The sequence below is a fragment of the Astatotilapia calliptera genome, chromosome 11 (genome assembly GCF_900246225.1).
Source record: "Astatotilapia calliptera chromosome 11, fAstCal1.2, whole genome shotgun sequence".
Taxonomy (NCBI): domain Eukaryota; kingdom Metazoa; phylum Chordata; class Actinopteri; order Cichliformes; family Cichlidae; genus Astatotilapia; species Astatotilapia calliptera.
This window is the reverse complement of record NC_039312.1, coordinates 25,627,886-25,643,986: the sequence shown is the minus strand read 5'-3', so window position 1 is coordinate 25,643,986 and position 16,101 is coordinate 25,627,886. Positions and strand designations below refer to the sequence as shown.

Here is a 16,101-nt window from a genome sequence, read left to right as displayed (position 1 = left end):
ACCACTACTATGGCGCCTTTAAATTATACACCAATTACAAACATGGGAGCACTCAGCAAATATTGCTTGTGATTTTCCAAACAAACTCGCGGCTGATTTCAGCATGCATATGGTGGTCTGTATTGGGGATAGTCACCTGTCAGTCTTTATTTCACTGCTGTGGAATCTACTTTGCATAGTCTTGTCCTAAACTATCCCACTATGATGGCCGCAGAGTCAGGCAATAATTAGTTACAGTATTCCTGGTTCTAAACAGGCCAACCAACGCTTGGTTTTCAGGTTAAAGAGAGTAAAACAGTAAGGATGGATCCACGGTTCTCACTCTCCAAACAAGCTAAACACATCCAAGATGCAACATCAACATTCTACTGTTCATGAACAGGACACGAACATAATTAATAACTCATTATTCTTGATGACTGCAATGCAGAAATACTTTTAATTCAGAGAAATTGCTGAGATTTTACATTAAATAATTAATGCTTCTGTTGCACAAAATCATATATGAATGCTTAATGATCAATGCAGTCTTGCAATGCCATGCCTTCCTGGTTTATAGTACATTTATTGGACCTTTAACTAAGCTCACTTGGTATGCTAGTTTACATATATAAATATACATGTCTCGAGCCCTGAATAACTAACGAAGCCTATAAACTGTAGGGGAATCCAGGTCTATATAATGAAATTATTAAAACTGTTCTGTTTTCTTATTCTCGCTGTAACCACCATAAGCCATTTTGTCCATGTGTTTGTGGGAGATGACAGATGGTGACAAGTATTTCTCTTGCTGAAAAATACCCACCAGTGATGAAGCACATACAAATGTACATAGAGTTGGTCATAATGCTGTCACTGAATGCATCGGCAGCCAACTGAGGGTGCCAGAGATATACACTTACTTACTTACTTACTTTCTGTGAAAATCTGGGGTTGAATATGTTGTTTTGTTCTGCAGAAGCAGCTATGAACTCCTGAGAGGCAGCCAGCAGGAAAGAAGTTACTTGACCTGGTTCAGCTTCAAGCACTTCATAATTGTGACAGCATGTGAATCAGCTGAATGACTGCGGGTGTAAAGCCTGCTGTTAGCGCCAGCGCTGCACACTGCACAACTGGATGTGTCCTGCAGTCATAGATATTCTGCTGGTGCGGTTGGTGGTAAAGGCTTTTACAGTGGAGTTGCACTAAGTAGAACTGTGATGGTTGGAGAAGGAGACGGGCAAGGGAAAAATAAGCCCAGAAAGGAAGGGGGACAACTGAAAAAGACAAAGAGCTCTTGGGCTGTGATAGCTGATATACACGATTGCTTCCATGCCATGATCATGTTTATCTCTGAATTATTGAAAACCAGATAACCTGTTTCTATGACAAAGAAAGGCTCCAGAAAGTTTGGGGGCGGGGGGGTTCTGCCTTAATAAAAGTGGAGTAATCATAAGTCAAGGTCATGCCCTCCCTGTACTGTTTCCTTTTTGGCTTGCAGACAAGGAGTGTGCCATTAATGAATGAGTGGATAGTCATCTGGACAGTAATTGGCCGATGCCTCATTATTGAGAGGTGGGCAGCTGCTGTAGAGGACAGCACATTGACTGTATTGATTACACCAAGACATAAACATCACAAATAAATCTTATAACACTCACTTTCTGCTATTCATTCATACCCTCTGTCTTCTTATGATGGCACCTCACCTTCTCTGAAACTGCAGGGAAAAATATTATTAATAACAAGCTTCACTGATTCACTTATTATACAAAATTAAATGTTTTCAGCAGAGCTTCTCTCTGTATGAATCAGGACCTGATTTAACATGTCTTTGGAGGACTTGCCTAACGCTGTTGCCATTGTTGCAAAATATTCAAATTCTCCACTTACAGTCGCAGTGTCAGTGCCTGTTTTTCACAGAGCTGCTGTGTGGCAGGAAAAGACGCTGCGATGATGGCGGGTGGAGAAGGGTGGAGGGATTGTTCAGTCGTACTCCATATGTTGTGTCATTTGGGGGTTTGCTGGTGTCTGTGTATGCTTGGCAAGTCTTGGCTCCTTTTCTCTGTTCATGGTGTCTGTGCACCCGTCTCTGTCATCACCCACCTGCCCCTCTGCCTCTGGACCTGGCACAGCACAATGTCTCACCTCCTCGACAACATGAGCATAAAATGAAAAGTAAACTCAATTGAACTTGCCCACAAAATTATAAATGCAGTACATCCACAATGCATATCAGCAGGATCACACTCAATTTGATAGTATTTTAGTTACAACACCTCTGTGTCTGTGTACTAGTATTGCACATGAATTTCTAGAGGGCTGTGTTGTCTCACGTTGAAATCAGCAAGTTTAGCAAATACAGGGAATGACCATTGCAGCATTTACAGTGTTTGTCATGCCAGCTGTCATTTACAATTTGTGAAACCACTGACTGCATATCAATGAAAATTACAAATGACTTAAAGACAACATGACACGAAATAAAAAAACAAACAAAACATAAATGCGAAACAATTGCAAAAAATTGCAATTGTAAAAAACTTAAGTAGCAAACCAAACTTGTTAATTTATTTATTATAACGTATAAATTCATAAAAAGAACATTTGAAATGCTTGCCATTTGTTCCACAAGAGTTTTATATAAACAAAGACATTTTCTCTATGCTATGAAAGGATTCCATACTCAACTTTTGACCATTTCAAGTGCAACATCTGCACTCACTCTGAATATATACATTCAAAACAGCAAGTGCAAGTATGTAAGTCCATAATTAGATACACTAATTATGCACTTAGGTAACATGATGTTACCCACTGGTTAGCGAGGTCCCATCCCCTTACATCAGGGGTGGGCAACTCCAGGCCTCGAGGGCCGGTATCCCTGCAGGTTTTAGATGTGTTTTTTTTTTTTTTTTTTTTTTTTTTGCCTGTCCCGTTTGGCTCTTTTGCCATCAGAATTGTTGTCTAAAGGCAAAGAAAGATGCCCAACGATGTGTCCTTGAACCAACACAGCTGATTTAAATGGCTAAATTACCTCCCTAACATGTCCTGAAGTTCTCCAGAGGCCTGGTAAAGAACTAATCATGTGATTCAGGTGTGTTGACCCAAGGTGAGATCTAAAACCTGCAGGACACCGGCCCTCGAGCCCTGGAATTGCCCACCCCTGCCTTACATGGTAGACCTGCAGTTTTATAAGGAGCACTTCTTAGATTCAAACTGATGCTCCTCCACATAGACTGCTATACTGTTGTGTGTTGTTTATATAATTTTGATTTGTAGTGTTTACTGAGGTCTTCGGTGAAGAGAGCCGATAGACATTTTCAATAGACGTCTACTGACTAGTTTAACTTTTTAGACTTGAAAGCCGTGTCCATCTTTAACATACAGTCTATTACTCTTGTATGTTTATCGAGTTTCTGATGCTTGTTTCTTCTTTAACAACCCCCGCCCCCCTCCCAACCACCAGACACCACCTAAAATTATTTATCAGTTCAGTTATAGTTCAGACATCTTCATTCATTTTTTTTACACATAAAATAGAAATAACATTTTCCTTGTAATGCCTAGAAAGTGTACTATGTGACTAGTCTAATTTTATTGCAGCAGTGTGCTCACCATGCCCTATGGTGCATTAAGCAGATCTGTCTACCATCTGGAAGCCAACCCGCTAAACTTTTCATAGGAAGTTCCGTCCTCCACGCTGTAGGCTCCTGCACAGCAGTCAACAGCCATTTGGTTGTGCTGAATAACACAGATTTTGAGATTTTAATTGGCCAGCATCCTTGTGGTGAAGGGAGACAGTACTGCAAATACAGCGGAAATCGACTCCAAGAACAAGCACAGCTTCATGGGGGCAATGCCTTATCTGCTGTCAGGAAATGTCAGTGCTGCTGTAAGACCTTTACTAAAAGACACTCTAATGGACTCATGTTTTTAAAAACTTAACACAAAAATAGATGAAATCATCATCTGTTTCTTTCTTTCTGCTTCAGACTGACAGGTAAACCAAGACGTTGCAACAATCTTATATGTTGTGCGATTGTATGGACATTATAAATCAATAGTTTGTCAGTGTAGGTTCTCAGTCATCCAGGTCATGATATATAAATGGCTTATACATTTGACTTTTGCTGCCTTTGATTTCCAGCATAGCAGAGTTCAGCTTCACCCCCACCTTGGTATAATGTCTACTGGCATAAGAATGAGGAGCTCCCCTCCAGGCATGGCAGCACGTGCAAGGTCAACCACAATGTGTGTGTAACATGATCTGTTCATGGAGTCTGCCACTGAAGTCAACCAAACAAAGGAATATCTAATTCCCTCATGCTATAGAGATGCAAAGGCCTTATAAATCAAAAATGTTGGATGTTCTGGATTATGTTGAACGACAACAGCCAGTCATATTAAGTTAAATAAGAGGGGCTGGTCAAGTGAATGCACATTTTGATATTGGTCATGCTTATTCTCATATTGTATTTTAGTGAGGCCTTTAATTGACACATTTTTCATTTCAAAGTTGAAGTTACACCTTTGTCTGCCAAGCACATTTCATGCATAGTGTCACAGTTTGACACAAGCCAGATTATTTTGGATTTAATGTTGGTTTTGGATATTTGTCACTTGCTGTGTCCTTAATAATCTTCCATCATGTTGCTTTCCTTTAGATCTTTTAATGGCATTATATCCATCCATCCATCCATCCATCCATCCATCCATTTTCTTCTGTTTATTTAGGGCTGGGTTGCGGGGGCAGCAGCCCAAGCAGAGAAGCCCAGATCTCCCTCTCCTTAGCCACGTCCTCTAGCTTATCTGGGGAACACCAAGGTGTTCCCAGGCTAGCTTAGAGATATAGTTCTCCAGCCTGTCCTGGATCTGACCCGGGGTCTCCTCTGATGAGACATGCCCAGAACACCCAGGAAGCACCTAGGAGGCATCCTTGTCACACCCACCTCAACTGGCTCCCTTTGATGTAGAGGAGTCATGGGTCTACTCTGAGCTCCTCCCGGATGGCCAAAGTCCTCACCCTGTCGCTAAGGGAGAGGAAAGCTGGGAGGGGGGGAGAGGGAACCCATCGGAGAAAGCTCATCATATACTAGTGCATAATTTTATTATAATGCTGTTGCTTATCCTGCTCTAATAATGAGACAAAAGGCCAATCCCCAGTTAGGTGGCAGAACACTGGGAACCTATCAGCAGACAAGATTGCACAGGTGGGACCAGACCAGGTGGGACCAGATAATTAAAGCCTGCACAAGAAAAAAAAACAGGTAAGGAAGCATGAGGTAGACACCAGAGCTGGAGTTATGCTGTTACCCGCCATTGCTGCCTTGCTGCGTTTAAAACCTTCTCATCAAAAACGTGCTAGTTGCTATGTATAACAATAAAAAATTAACTAATCTAAAATGAAAAATGTCTAAAATGAATAAATAAAAATAATAATAAAACAATAAATAATAATACAAACATTACCTTATTTCAAGTTCACCAATCAAACTATTGGCAAAAATACTAAAACATACTGAAATATGATACTCTAAATACTGACTCCTAATGCAAAACAATGGGTATTACAAATAATATGAGGCTGTTGTTGTGGTAAATGACAAATAAGAAAGTCAGAAACTTGCCCAGTTGCCCTGCACTAGCTTGCATTTGTAGAAATAAATGAAAGAAAGAGAAAAAAAGCATCAGACAAAGACAGGAGACTTTGATTGCTAAGTGAACATTGTATGATGCTGTAGAGTGGAGCCTAATCACAGCTGCCACTTTAGCAGCCACTGTATGATAAAAGCATTTCAAATTACCCCCGAATACAAAAAAAAAATCAATCACCTTTCAACATTCAGCAGTACTGCAAACTGTACAACTCTGTTCTGTTCAGCAAAAAAAGTAATAGGTAGTTATAACTGACTGAGAATGAAAAGTTATCCCTCCCTGCAGCCCATCAAAAGTTTCTCCAGGTGGATTTTAATGACTCAATGTTTTTCAAGCTCTACTTTTTCCTATATTGCTTCAAATGTTGCCTTTTCAACAAAAGAATTGATTTATTTGAAATTGATCTATTTTTTTATTTTTACATTTTTATTTTATTTTGCATTACTGTCACAAATCACCAACACACTCTCCATCCACACCAGCCTGCCTGTCTTCATCACCTCTTTTGTGCATTGTTCATTGATTGACCCCAGGTTCTTAAAATCCTACCTTCATTATCTCCACACCATTACACCTGTCTCCTCATTCAGACACATATTCTGTCTTGCTTCTACTAGCTTTCATTCCTCTTTTCTCCAGCTCATACCTCCATGCTTCCAGGCTCTCATCCACCTGCTGCCAAATCTCACTACAGATCACAATGTCGTCTGCAAACATCATCACACATAGAAACTCCTGCCTGGTCTCATCTTTCAACCTATCCATCACAGATTGCAAATAGGAAAGGGCTCAGAGATGATCCTTGATGTAATTCAACCCCCACTTTGAACCCATCTGTCACTCCTGCTGCATACATCATGTCCTGCACCACTCTCACATACTTCTCTGCCACACTTGACTTTCTCAAGCAGTACCACAGTGCCAGTCCTGGCAAACCAACATATGCTTTCTTTAGAGTGTTAGTGCAGCTGTAATTCTCCATCAGCACTCTCAAAGTAAGCATTGCATCTGTATTGCTCTTTTTCAGCATGAAAAATACTGCTGCTCACCAATAGTCACCTGTCTTTGTAACCTAGCTTCAACTACTCTTTCTTACATCTTGATGGTATGGCTTGTCAGCATGAACCCTCTCTAGTTGCTACAGCTTTGCAGATAGCAATTGTTCTTGAAAATCAGTAATAGAACACTTCCCCATTCCTCAAGTAGCCTGTCACATAAATGTCTGTTGCCCTCTCTCCTAGACAGATAAGATACCTTTATTAGTCCCACAAGGGGAAATTTCATGTTAAGGCTGCTGACCTATTGCATGCAATGGCGGCGCCATCTTACCCTCCAGCCATACATACATTACACAAAAACATCACATGGGGAAGACAGGTCAGAGAGGTATAACAATGGAAAATGCACCACATGAGGAAAGATAAGGAGAAAAAAAAAATAACTCCCCCCAGACTGAGCTCCATCAGGGAGAACAGAAAAAAAAACTAAGAGTTGAAGGCGTTTGGAGGGGGGATGAGTGTACATCTGCACACTCATCTGCATGTGTATATATATGTCTGTGTGTATATGTCCAGAGTTCAGCTGAGACAGTGTCCTTCGCCCTGCCAGGCTAAGTAAACAGTCTTCCAGCCAACCCAAGTGGCCTTGCATAGAACGGGAGGAACAGTCTAAAAACGTATCAGGGTGTTTTTGTTCAGCTCCAGCCTTGAGACGACAGCTGGTGCCGAAGGGATAGCCGCATTATGATGGTGGTTTTTTCTTTAGTGGGAACAACTAATGAGAATATCAAAGCTGTTCTAACAGTCCACACTGGTCTCTCAATCTCCCATTGGAGAGCCGTGAGCTTCTCTATGATGTTATCAAACTTACGCTCTGTGATGTTGTCATTCTTGTGCTCAAAGAGACGATTCTGAGAACTCACGGCCGCAGTGAGCCTCTCCAAGATGTGATCCAATTTGCGCTCAGAGGTGTTATTCCGAGCGAGCCCCTCCAGATGTAATCCAGTTTGCACTCAGAGGTCTTATTCTGAGTATTCACGGCAGCCGTAAGCTTCTCCAAGATCTTAACCATGCTGCCCTCAATGAGCCCATTTTGAGAAACTCACGCCTCGTCCCATAGTTTCAATCCCAGCGGGCAGCCTTCTGGGGGTTTGAACAGCCGGTTCTGCTTTCTTAATTCTGCGATAAGTCAGGGCCAAGCCAGCTCCGATCAGCAAGAACACTGTTACCATGGTTCTGAATAGGTAGATATCTTCAGCACTCAGGCTCACCCAAGCCCAGACTTCTCGTTGAGAAAAGGGTGTCAATTGCATTCAGGGACCAGTTGATCAAATCCATAATTCCTCTTTTAGGTTTTAGAGAACAGACTGTGAGTGAGTGTTCCTGGGAAAAGTAATACAAAAACACGAGACTAGACAAGGACACAAGAGGCTAAGCAGGGAAGTTAAGGGAGAGGAGGAGGAGGAGAGGAGAAAAGTGCAACCACCTTCGTCAAGAGCAAAAAGAGAAGAGACATTTCCATATCTCCCATATGTATGTAATCTGGACCAACGACCTTTTGAATCTTCAGCCTGTTCGCAGGTGCCTTTATGTCTTATATCTTTTCTAATTCTCTGCACTTCCTGATTCAGTAACTTTCTTCCATCTGTCCCCCTTTATCTAATTTTCCTCATTCATGAACTCCTTAGAGTACTCCTCCTGTCTTTGTAGCACACACACTCATCACTTGTTAGGAGATTTCCATCTGTATCTTTAATTACTCTAACCTGCTGCGCATCTTTTCCAGCTTGATCTTTCTGCCTAGCCCAGGGGTCGGCAACCTGCGGCTCCGGAGCTGCATGCGGCTCTTTAGTCCTTATAGTGCGGATCCGCGTGGTTTGGGAAAAGTATTTAGCTGTATTTTATTTATGTTAGTTCTTTTTTAACTAGTAGTTCTAAATTGGAAGATTATTGTGATGTTGAAATATAAAAATAAAATTATATTCTATTATTTTTTCATCGCTCAAAATAAGCGTCACACTCGCAGATGCCGGTGTACCCACCGAAACGCCGTGCATTTATCGAGACTTTCAATTCCAGGTAGGCCAATTATGGATCTTCGGATCCACGTTATGTCAGCAGCTATTCTCCACCGTGAACTATGTTAAAAACAAGCACCGCTCACGCCTCACAGATGACAGCTTACAGTCCTGCGTAAAGATGAAAGTCACTTCGTACAGCCCTGATTTGCAGACGCTGTGCGCAGAGGTTCAGGAGAAGAAGTCCCATTGTAAACATATCACGGCACACCCGACGATGTTTGCATGAACACGATTTTCACACACGGTTGCTGTACTCATACAGCCGGCTGTAGCTTTTTAGCTCACAGCCCGACACATACCAACACAACAGCATAGATAGCACAGACGTTAAGGCGGCGAGGCGTGATTGCGGGTGCTGCTCAGGTGCGTCCTCCTCCCCTGCAGCGGCACAGCAGACGTCGCCCAGCCGCACACATTGGGGCAGGGATAGCTCAGTAGGTAAAGTGGTCGCCCCATGATTGGAAGGTCGGCGGTTCGAATCCACTTAACGGCTACCCTGAGGTACCCCTGAGCAAGGTACCGTCCCTACACACTGCTCCCCGGGCGCCTGCTTAGTGGGCTGCCCACTGCTTCACTGAGTGAATGGGTCAAATGCAGAGAAAAAACAAGTAATTTCCCCATGGGGATCAATAAAGTATCCATTATTATTATTAACCAGGTAAAATACATATTTAGGCAGAATTTGGCAAATATCTATTTTTCTGTTTTTAGCAGCATAGTGCTTTTTTCCAATTATTTTTTTTAAAAGCCAGGTCAAGGATCCAAAAGCCCAAAGGTGATATAAGGGTGGCGGCTCACAACAGTTTTTGTTTGCTACATGGGTCATTTTAGTTCAGCTGGGTGTCTTTCCTTTTGTTATATTTCTTTAAGAGTTCAAAATGTGTTAATTACATAAATAAAATGTAATTTTCTCTGTAGCACTTCATGGATTTCATAAGCAACACACCTTAGTTGTTCACACAAAGCATAAAGGTAAAAAACAATATATACAGTGTTATCTTCATTTTAGATGTCAAAAAGTATTTGCGGCTCCAGTGTTTTCTTTTGCGTGGAAAACTGGTCCAAATGGCTCTTTGGGTGTTAAAGGTTGCTGACCCCTGGCCTAGCCAATCAAAATGAGTCCCATTCTCCTTCTTTACAATCTAGCCATATTTAAAACTCACTATAAGCCTTTTCCTTTGACCCCAGTCTTTGCTAGCCTCCAAGTAATTCTGTCTGCCTTCTTCATTTCTTCTTCGTCAAGTCTCCTCGTCCTCTTTTCTCTTTCCAAAATATAGACTGCACACCTTCCTGGCAATTTAATTCACTGCTTCAGCTGTATTTTCCCAGTTATCTGGCAACACTTCCCTACCACCTGGAGCCTATCTCAACCCCTACCAACTTCTACTATTTAATCTTTGCCTCTGCCTTCGCTTGGATAAACTTTTCATTTCCTAAGTTAACCTGTAGACGAGGATCTGATGCTACCTAACTACATTCTTTTTGCAGTCTCCTGTCTTTTTCACATTGCGCCTTCTGCATAAGATGTAGTCTACCTGTGTGCACCCTTTCCCACTCATACAGAGACAGAGGCCACTTGAAGAGGCAGTCTATACTGAGCAATGCTCAAGGCTGCTACCAACCATGAGTCAGATTTACTAACGCTTTGCATGTTACTAAATCACATGACTTACAGTCCTGCACTTGAGCCTGTCAGTTACTAAAGTCTGTTTCCATTATGACTCTCTCTGCCAGGCTGCCTCCGTATGCCTTAATTCAACATACACGTAATGACTTATATTTATATGCTTTCCTGATTACAATTGACAAATTGCACTTTCCCTTTAACTGAAGCAAAATATCATATCTTAATTGGCTCTTGGCATAATGGGCGTTTCATATTGAAATGAACTGACTGTGCCTGTGTTTAAAAAATAGCACGACTTTTATAAATCACCCGCAAATCTAACCACAGCTGTCAGCACTATTTTGGGATTGCACTCACATACAAAATCTGGCTCCGTCTGTGCTTCAGTGCAAATAAAATGATGTCCCACTTGTGCTGTCACTCACATGTGTGGGGAGGTGACCTCAACAAAGATGCCTAGCCTCTCAGCAACCTGAGGCACTCTGCCTCTCTAAGGAAGGGATAAAAAGTTCAAACTCAAACACTCTTCCTGGTTTTCCCAGGTAAACAAATCAAATTTAAAAACTCAGTTTAACAGGTTGAAATGAATAGCAAATGGACAGGTCCTTATGTAGCACTTTCTACTCAATATGAGTCCTCAAAGTGCTTTCTTACATCAAATCTTACTCAATCACTCAAAACCTTGTTTATACAAGTAATTTTCTTTTCTATGCCTAACATTCACACTCCAGTAGCTGCACCAGAGACAACTCAGGCTTCAGTTAGGATACTTCAACATGAGTCCTGGAGTCTTAAAGCAGCAGCAGGTGAAACTGGGGGTCTACCCAGATAAAATCAGTCCAAAATCACCATCAAACAAAGCAAAGCATCGGCATGGAATGCAACACATTATTGTGGGGTCTTTATCTCACAATATAAAGTGTATTGAGGCAAGTATTGTGATTTGTTGCTATATAAATAAAACCGTATTGAACTGACAAAAAGGGATTGACAAAAACACTCTGAAAACTTAGCTAATACACAACTCTTTTGCAACCACAGTGAATAGCCAAGAGAGGCTGAGGTGTGATTAGACAGCAGAGCTAAGGCTACATTCATTCAGTCCACTCAGTGAGCATTCCTCACCCCATTTTCATGCCACATTATGATAAAAACAGGGTATCACGAAAGTCATTACAAAACTCTATTCAATTCTTGAAGTCAGCATTGCAGACACCGGTCACACTCATTAATGGTCATATAATTTCACTGAACTTCTTGTTCAAATAACATGTTGCGATATGGTAGTCTGGGCTAAAGTGCTGAACTGATGATCAGAATAACTGCCAGTGCCAGCTGAATGGCTAAGTAAATATTCTTTTTAAAATTGGTGTGAAAAATTATTCCGTTTACTTCTTTGCAGAATTTCAGTCCTCATTCGTCTTTCAAAGTGATAAGCTGTCATTGGAGATTTTGCAGTTTGGATGTTCCTATTCTGGGTTACAGACTGAGTATAACAGCATGCCACTCTTCACTTCAAGATGCTGTGTGCCTTTGTGTTTCATTAACAAGTGAATAACAAACTCCAAACAAACAATTCAAACAACTGTGCATCTCGTCGCCTAGAGATTTCATCAGAGGAATGATGGAAAGGTGTTTAGCACAAAGAAATTAGTATGCAAACACAGGAGTATGCGTGCACGCGTGTCTGTTGGAAGCTGAGTGGGGAAGGGAGAACCAGTGACATTCAGTAGCTTTGAGCAGAACTAATGCTGAATATTTCGGCTGCTTTTTTAAGCTGAAGAGCGGAGTTCCCTAGAGATGGCTGTGATGTGCTCTGATTCACAATGGCAATACCTGCACTTTCACATCAAGGTAAGTATGAGAAGTATTGATCTGAGAAGGAATCAATCCCACTCATAAAGTCTGTTAGTGTATTATTCATCAGTTCATCTGTCAGTCTGTTTATCCAGCCACATATCCGGTTATCAAAGGGTTTTCCCTGTCACAAATTGAAATCGTCTTTAATTTTTCATTTGCTGCTTCCTTTCTTGCATGGTGACCCCACTGATCAAGCAGGTGTAACACAGGGGTGTGATAACCTTTGCAGAGTTCTTGTTTCTCCATTGTTAGGCAAAGCTGCACCCTTCATGAGCTTACCATGTAGAAAAAGGCAAGCAGCTCCAAGATAATGATGATGGAAAACAGAAAAAAATACCTTTTTTGCAAAAGGGATAAAAAACATTATTACCGTGCACTTAAATTGTCTGTATAAGTAGGTTTTTAGATATCCGTGTTATATCCCGAAGATCTGGCCTGACTGATCTTATTCATATAAACTGAAAAATAACTAGTAATACCTGCATTGCACTTAAAGTTTGACATTGACATCTTTGTCTGGCATTTGACCTTCAAAAAAATTAGTAGCCTAAATTATTAGGAGAGTGCACTGGTGAAATCTAAAAAATAATTAATTCTTTATCGCCAACTTATCTGACACTAGAAACACTGTTATGATTCCGAAAACCCCTAATCCAACTACGTCAGTCCTCTGAAACACTAATATTATGCAAATGATATTTGACCTGGGTGTAATTAACATGCCACAGTGCATACATATTCATAAAGCCTTCATTGCTTAAAGGCGCAATAACTAAGATATTTAATGTCTGATCGAATAAAATGACCATAATGTATCTGCAGGGCTGGGGCCTTGCCAGCTGCTTATTTCTGGCTTTAAAACCTTATTTGTTTTGGAACAAAAACACCACTTCAGCTGCTCACATTTTCAGCTGTTCAGTGATGCTAGACTACGTCTGCTACAAATGAATAAACGGCATAACAACTCAAATCATAATATCATTCATTAAAAGGAAATTTGTAGACTATTTTTCTCCCAAAATAATGACTTATTTTGTCATTATTAAAACAAATGAAGGGTTTCTATTAATATTACAAAACACAAATAAACAAACAGATGAAGTACATGTCAATAGGCTGCGATTTTTCCTATGTCACAGTGTATTGAGACTCAATATACGTCCACAGTTGAACATAAGCAGACTCGAAGAGAGATAAACAAACTCAAAAGAGGATCGTTGCTTATTGATGTAACACATTGTCACCTGCCGCACTCGGCGTAGCATTTGCAGAAGCAACTCTTTCACACGAGTGAATGCAAAGTAAAACATTGATTAGAAGCCAAGGCAGTTAGCAATCAAAAAGGAAATTACTTTTCCTGTGAATGATTTGCATATCAGGATCAATTAATGATGTGGTGTCTTAATTAACTCCCAACAGATGAGAAATGAATAATTGTGGATGAAACCTGATATATAGAGTCAAGCGCTTTAATAGGCATGGGTAGAGAAATGATGTGAAATTCAGTGTTGTTTAATCCAAGAAATATGACATTTTCCCCTCAATAAGGGGGCAGTTTTGAAATGACAAATACTGAAAATTATTATTAAATAATGCACTTTGGCAGTCCTAAATACCTGAACACCATATTGTGTTTCAAGTTCAGAATTGAATACTACAACAAAATTCAAGAAAACTTGAAATTTGGACCCTACTGTGAGGTGGGGATAGGGGTGAGGTGTTTGAATAGTTAAATCAGCGGTCCTCAACCTCTTTTGCACCACAGACCAGTTTAATGTCAGACAATATTTTCACGGACTGGCCTTTAAGGCGTCGCGGATAAATACAACAAAATCAAATGATACGACCGTATTTTGTAAATATAATAATAAACACAAATTGTCTAACTTTATTAGCAGCGTCCTCCTGAAATGCGCCAACAACATTGAGAGTAACATCCTCCTTTCGGCCCCTAATGCTCTATGGTCGCTGTGGTAACGTGTAAATATTTCTTTCAAAATAAGACACGCAACTATAACACAGGAAAAGTCCCAGGGAAACAGAGTTAACAATAAAAACCCTGAAAACCATAAATTTCACACCCGAGCCTCAACTCTCTTGGACTGTTACCAAACGACTCACGGATCGGTACCGGTCCGTGGCCCAGGGGTTGGGCTGGGTTAGATCAGGATGAAAATTATGTGAATAATATGGTATGGTTAGTTCAGCTCAACTGAATTTCTATTACTGAATTTTATATAGCACCAAATTACAACAACAGCTGCCTAAATATGAGGATCTTTACCTAATGTTGTAAGATAAAGATCCTACAATAATATAGAGAAAACCCCAACAGTCAGATGGGACATCAGAGGTCATCCAGTTCTTTAAGTCTTTAAGACATTCTTGCAGTTTAATTAATTAGTTCAGGGGTAGGCAACTCCAGGCCTCGCGGGCCGGTGTCCTGCAGGTCTTAGATGTCTCCTTGATCCAACACAGCTGATTCAAATGGGTAAATTACCTCCTCAACATGTCTTGAAGTTCTCCAGGGGTCTGGTAATGAACTAATCATTTGATTCAGGTGTGTTGACCCAGGGTGAGATCTAAAACCTGCAGGACACCGGCACTCGAGGCCTGGTGTTGCCTACCCCTGAACTAGTCTGTGTCATCTGGCTTCATGGACAGATAAAGCTGGGTGTCATCTGCATAGCAATGAAAATATATGCTATGCCTTCTAATAGATCCAAATCCAATTGGAATCCATTTTTGGGAGCTATAATTAACATAGCCTAAAAACCAAATAAGGGAATAACTTTCAGAAGAATGGTGCTGCATCCCTAAAAAGACTTTAAGGATCCAAAGATGCACCAATCCTTTTTGGTCCATTAGGTCTAAATCTGCTTCAGTCTGTTGGAAGAGAAAGAGATGTAAGCTTCCATTGAAATACTGAAAATATATTATATGCTTTTCATGAACAACCAACCCTGTAAATAAGTAAGAAATAAACAAATGATTAAAAAGTATCCACGTTGCTGAATAAAATTTCCAAATGTTTAAATGTAAATATTTTAAACAGTTAAAAAGCCTTCGCTTTAAGGGCCATGAAATATATTTGAAAATAGCTGTATGTTTTACTCCGGCCCAACTACCTGATTTACCAAATGCTGTTGTTTTTTTAGGTGAGAGCTCTGCCATATGGTGCACACAGCAAATCAGATTGTAACTTTGTTTTTTAAACTGATACCCTGTACTTTCATAACTGGACCACCCTAATCAGATAACGTACAAATATAAATCTCTTCTTACACATATATACACATCACACCTTACAACTTTGTGTATGCTGGCTGAAAATGAACATGACGTAGTGATTCCCCTGATTCTGTGACACCGAGGAGCCAGTCGCAGTGGTTATGTGTCCAGTGCTAATGTTGCCGAGCTGATGCTCCCCCAGCCAACCTGCTCACAGCGTGCTCTCCAGAGGAAGGCCTCCCATCGACACCGCGCACGTACCTTCATGATTTATGAGCCATCTGTCGCATCTGATGTTCCTGTCGCCTAAGACAGGATGTTCCCGGCTGGCATTCTGCACTGCTCTGCGTGGGCGCTGCCTGGGTGTGCCAAGGTCCGCTGTAATTAAATTACACCAAGTGAGAACAGAGTGGTCCCCATAATGCAGAAAAACCTTCAACACAGACACAGAGAAGGCATATCAAAAAATGTTAGCATGTGGTAGAATTATACTGTACAATGGGAGGGTTAAATAAAAAAATCCTTTTATCTACTGAACATATTTAAGAAATGTAACTGAATGGCGACACAAAATGAAAAAAATGCAGATTAAAAAACCTCAATTGTGGCCCCGGGTCCCGAGTTTTCAGTTTCGCTGGACTTTTACTACCAAGCTACGGTAACTTGT

At 40.8% G+C, this 16,101-nt stretch overlaps 1 long non-coding RNA gene across 1 annotated transcript; it reads right to left on the bottom strand.

Annotated features, from left to right (window-relative positions):
- Positions 1–1,635: 1,635 nt before the first annotated feature.
- LOC113032475 (uncharacterized) lies at positions 1,636–15,826 on the bottom strand. Its single transcript, XR_003273880.1, has 5 exons — positions 15,696–15,826; positions 4,932–5,028; positions 3,598–3,723; positions 1,873–2,127; positions 1,636–1,699 (listed from the first exon to the last, which is right to left on the bottom strand). It is a non-coding gene; the product is annotated as an uncharacterized LOC113032475 (long non-coding RNA).
- Between the last annotated feature and the right edge of the window lie 275 nt (positions 15,827–16,101).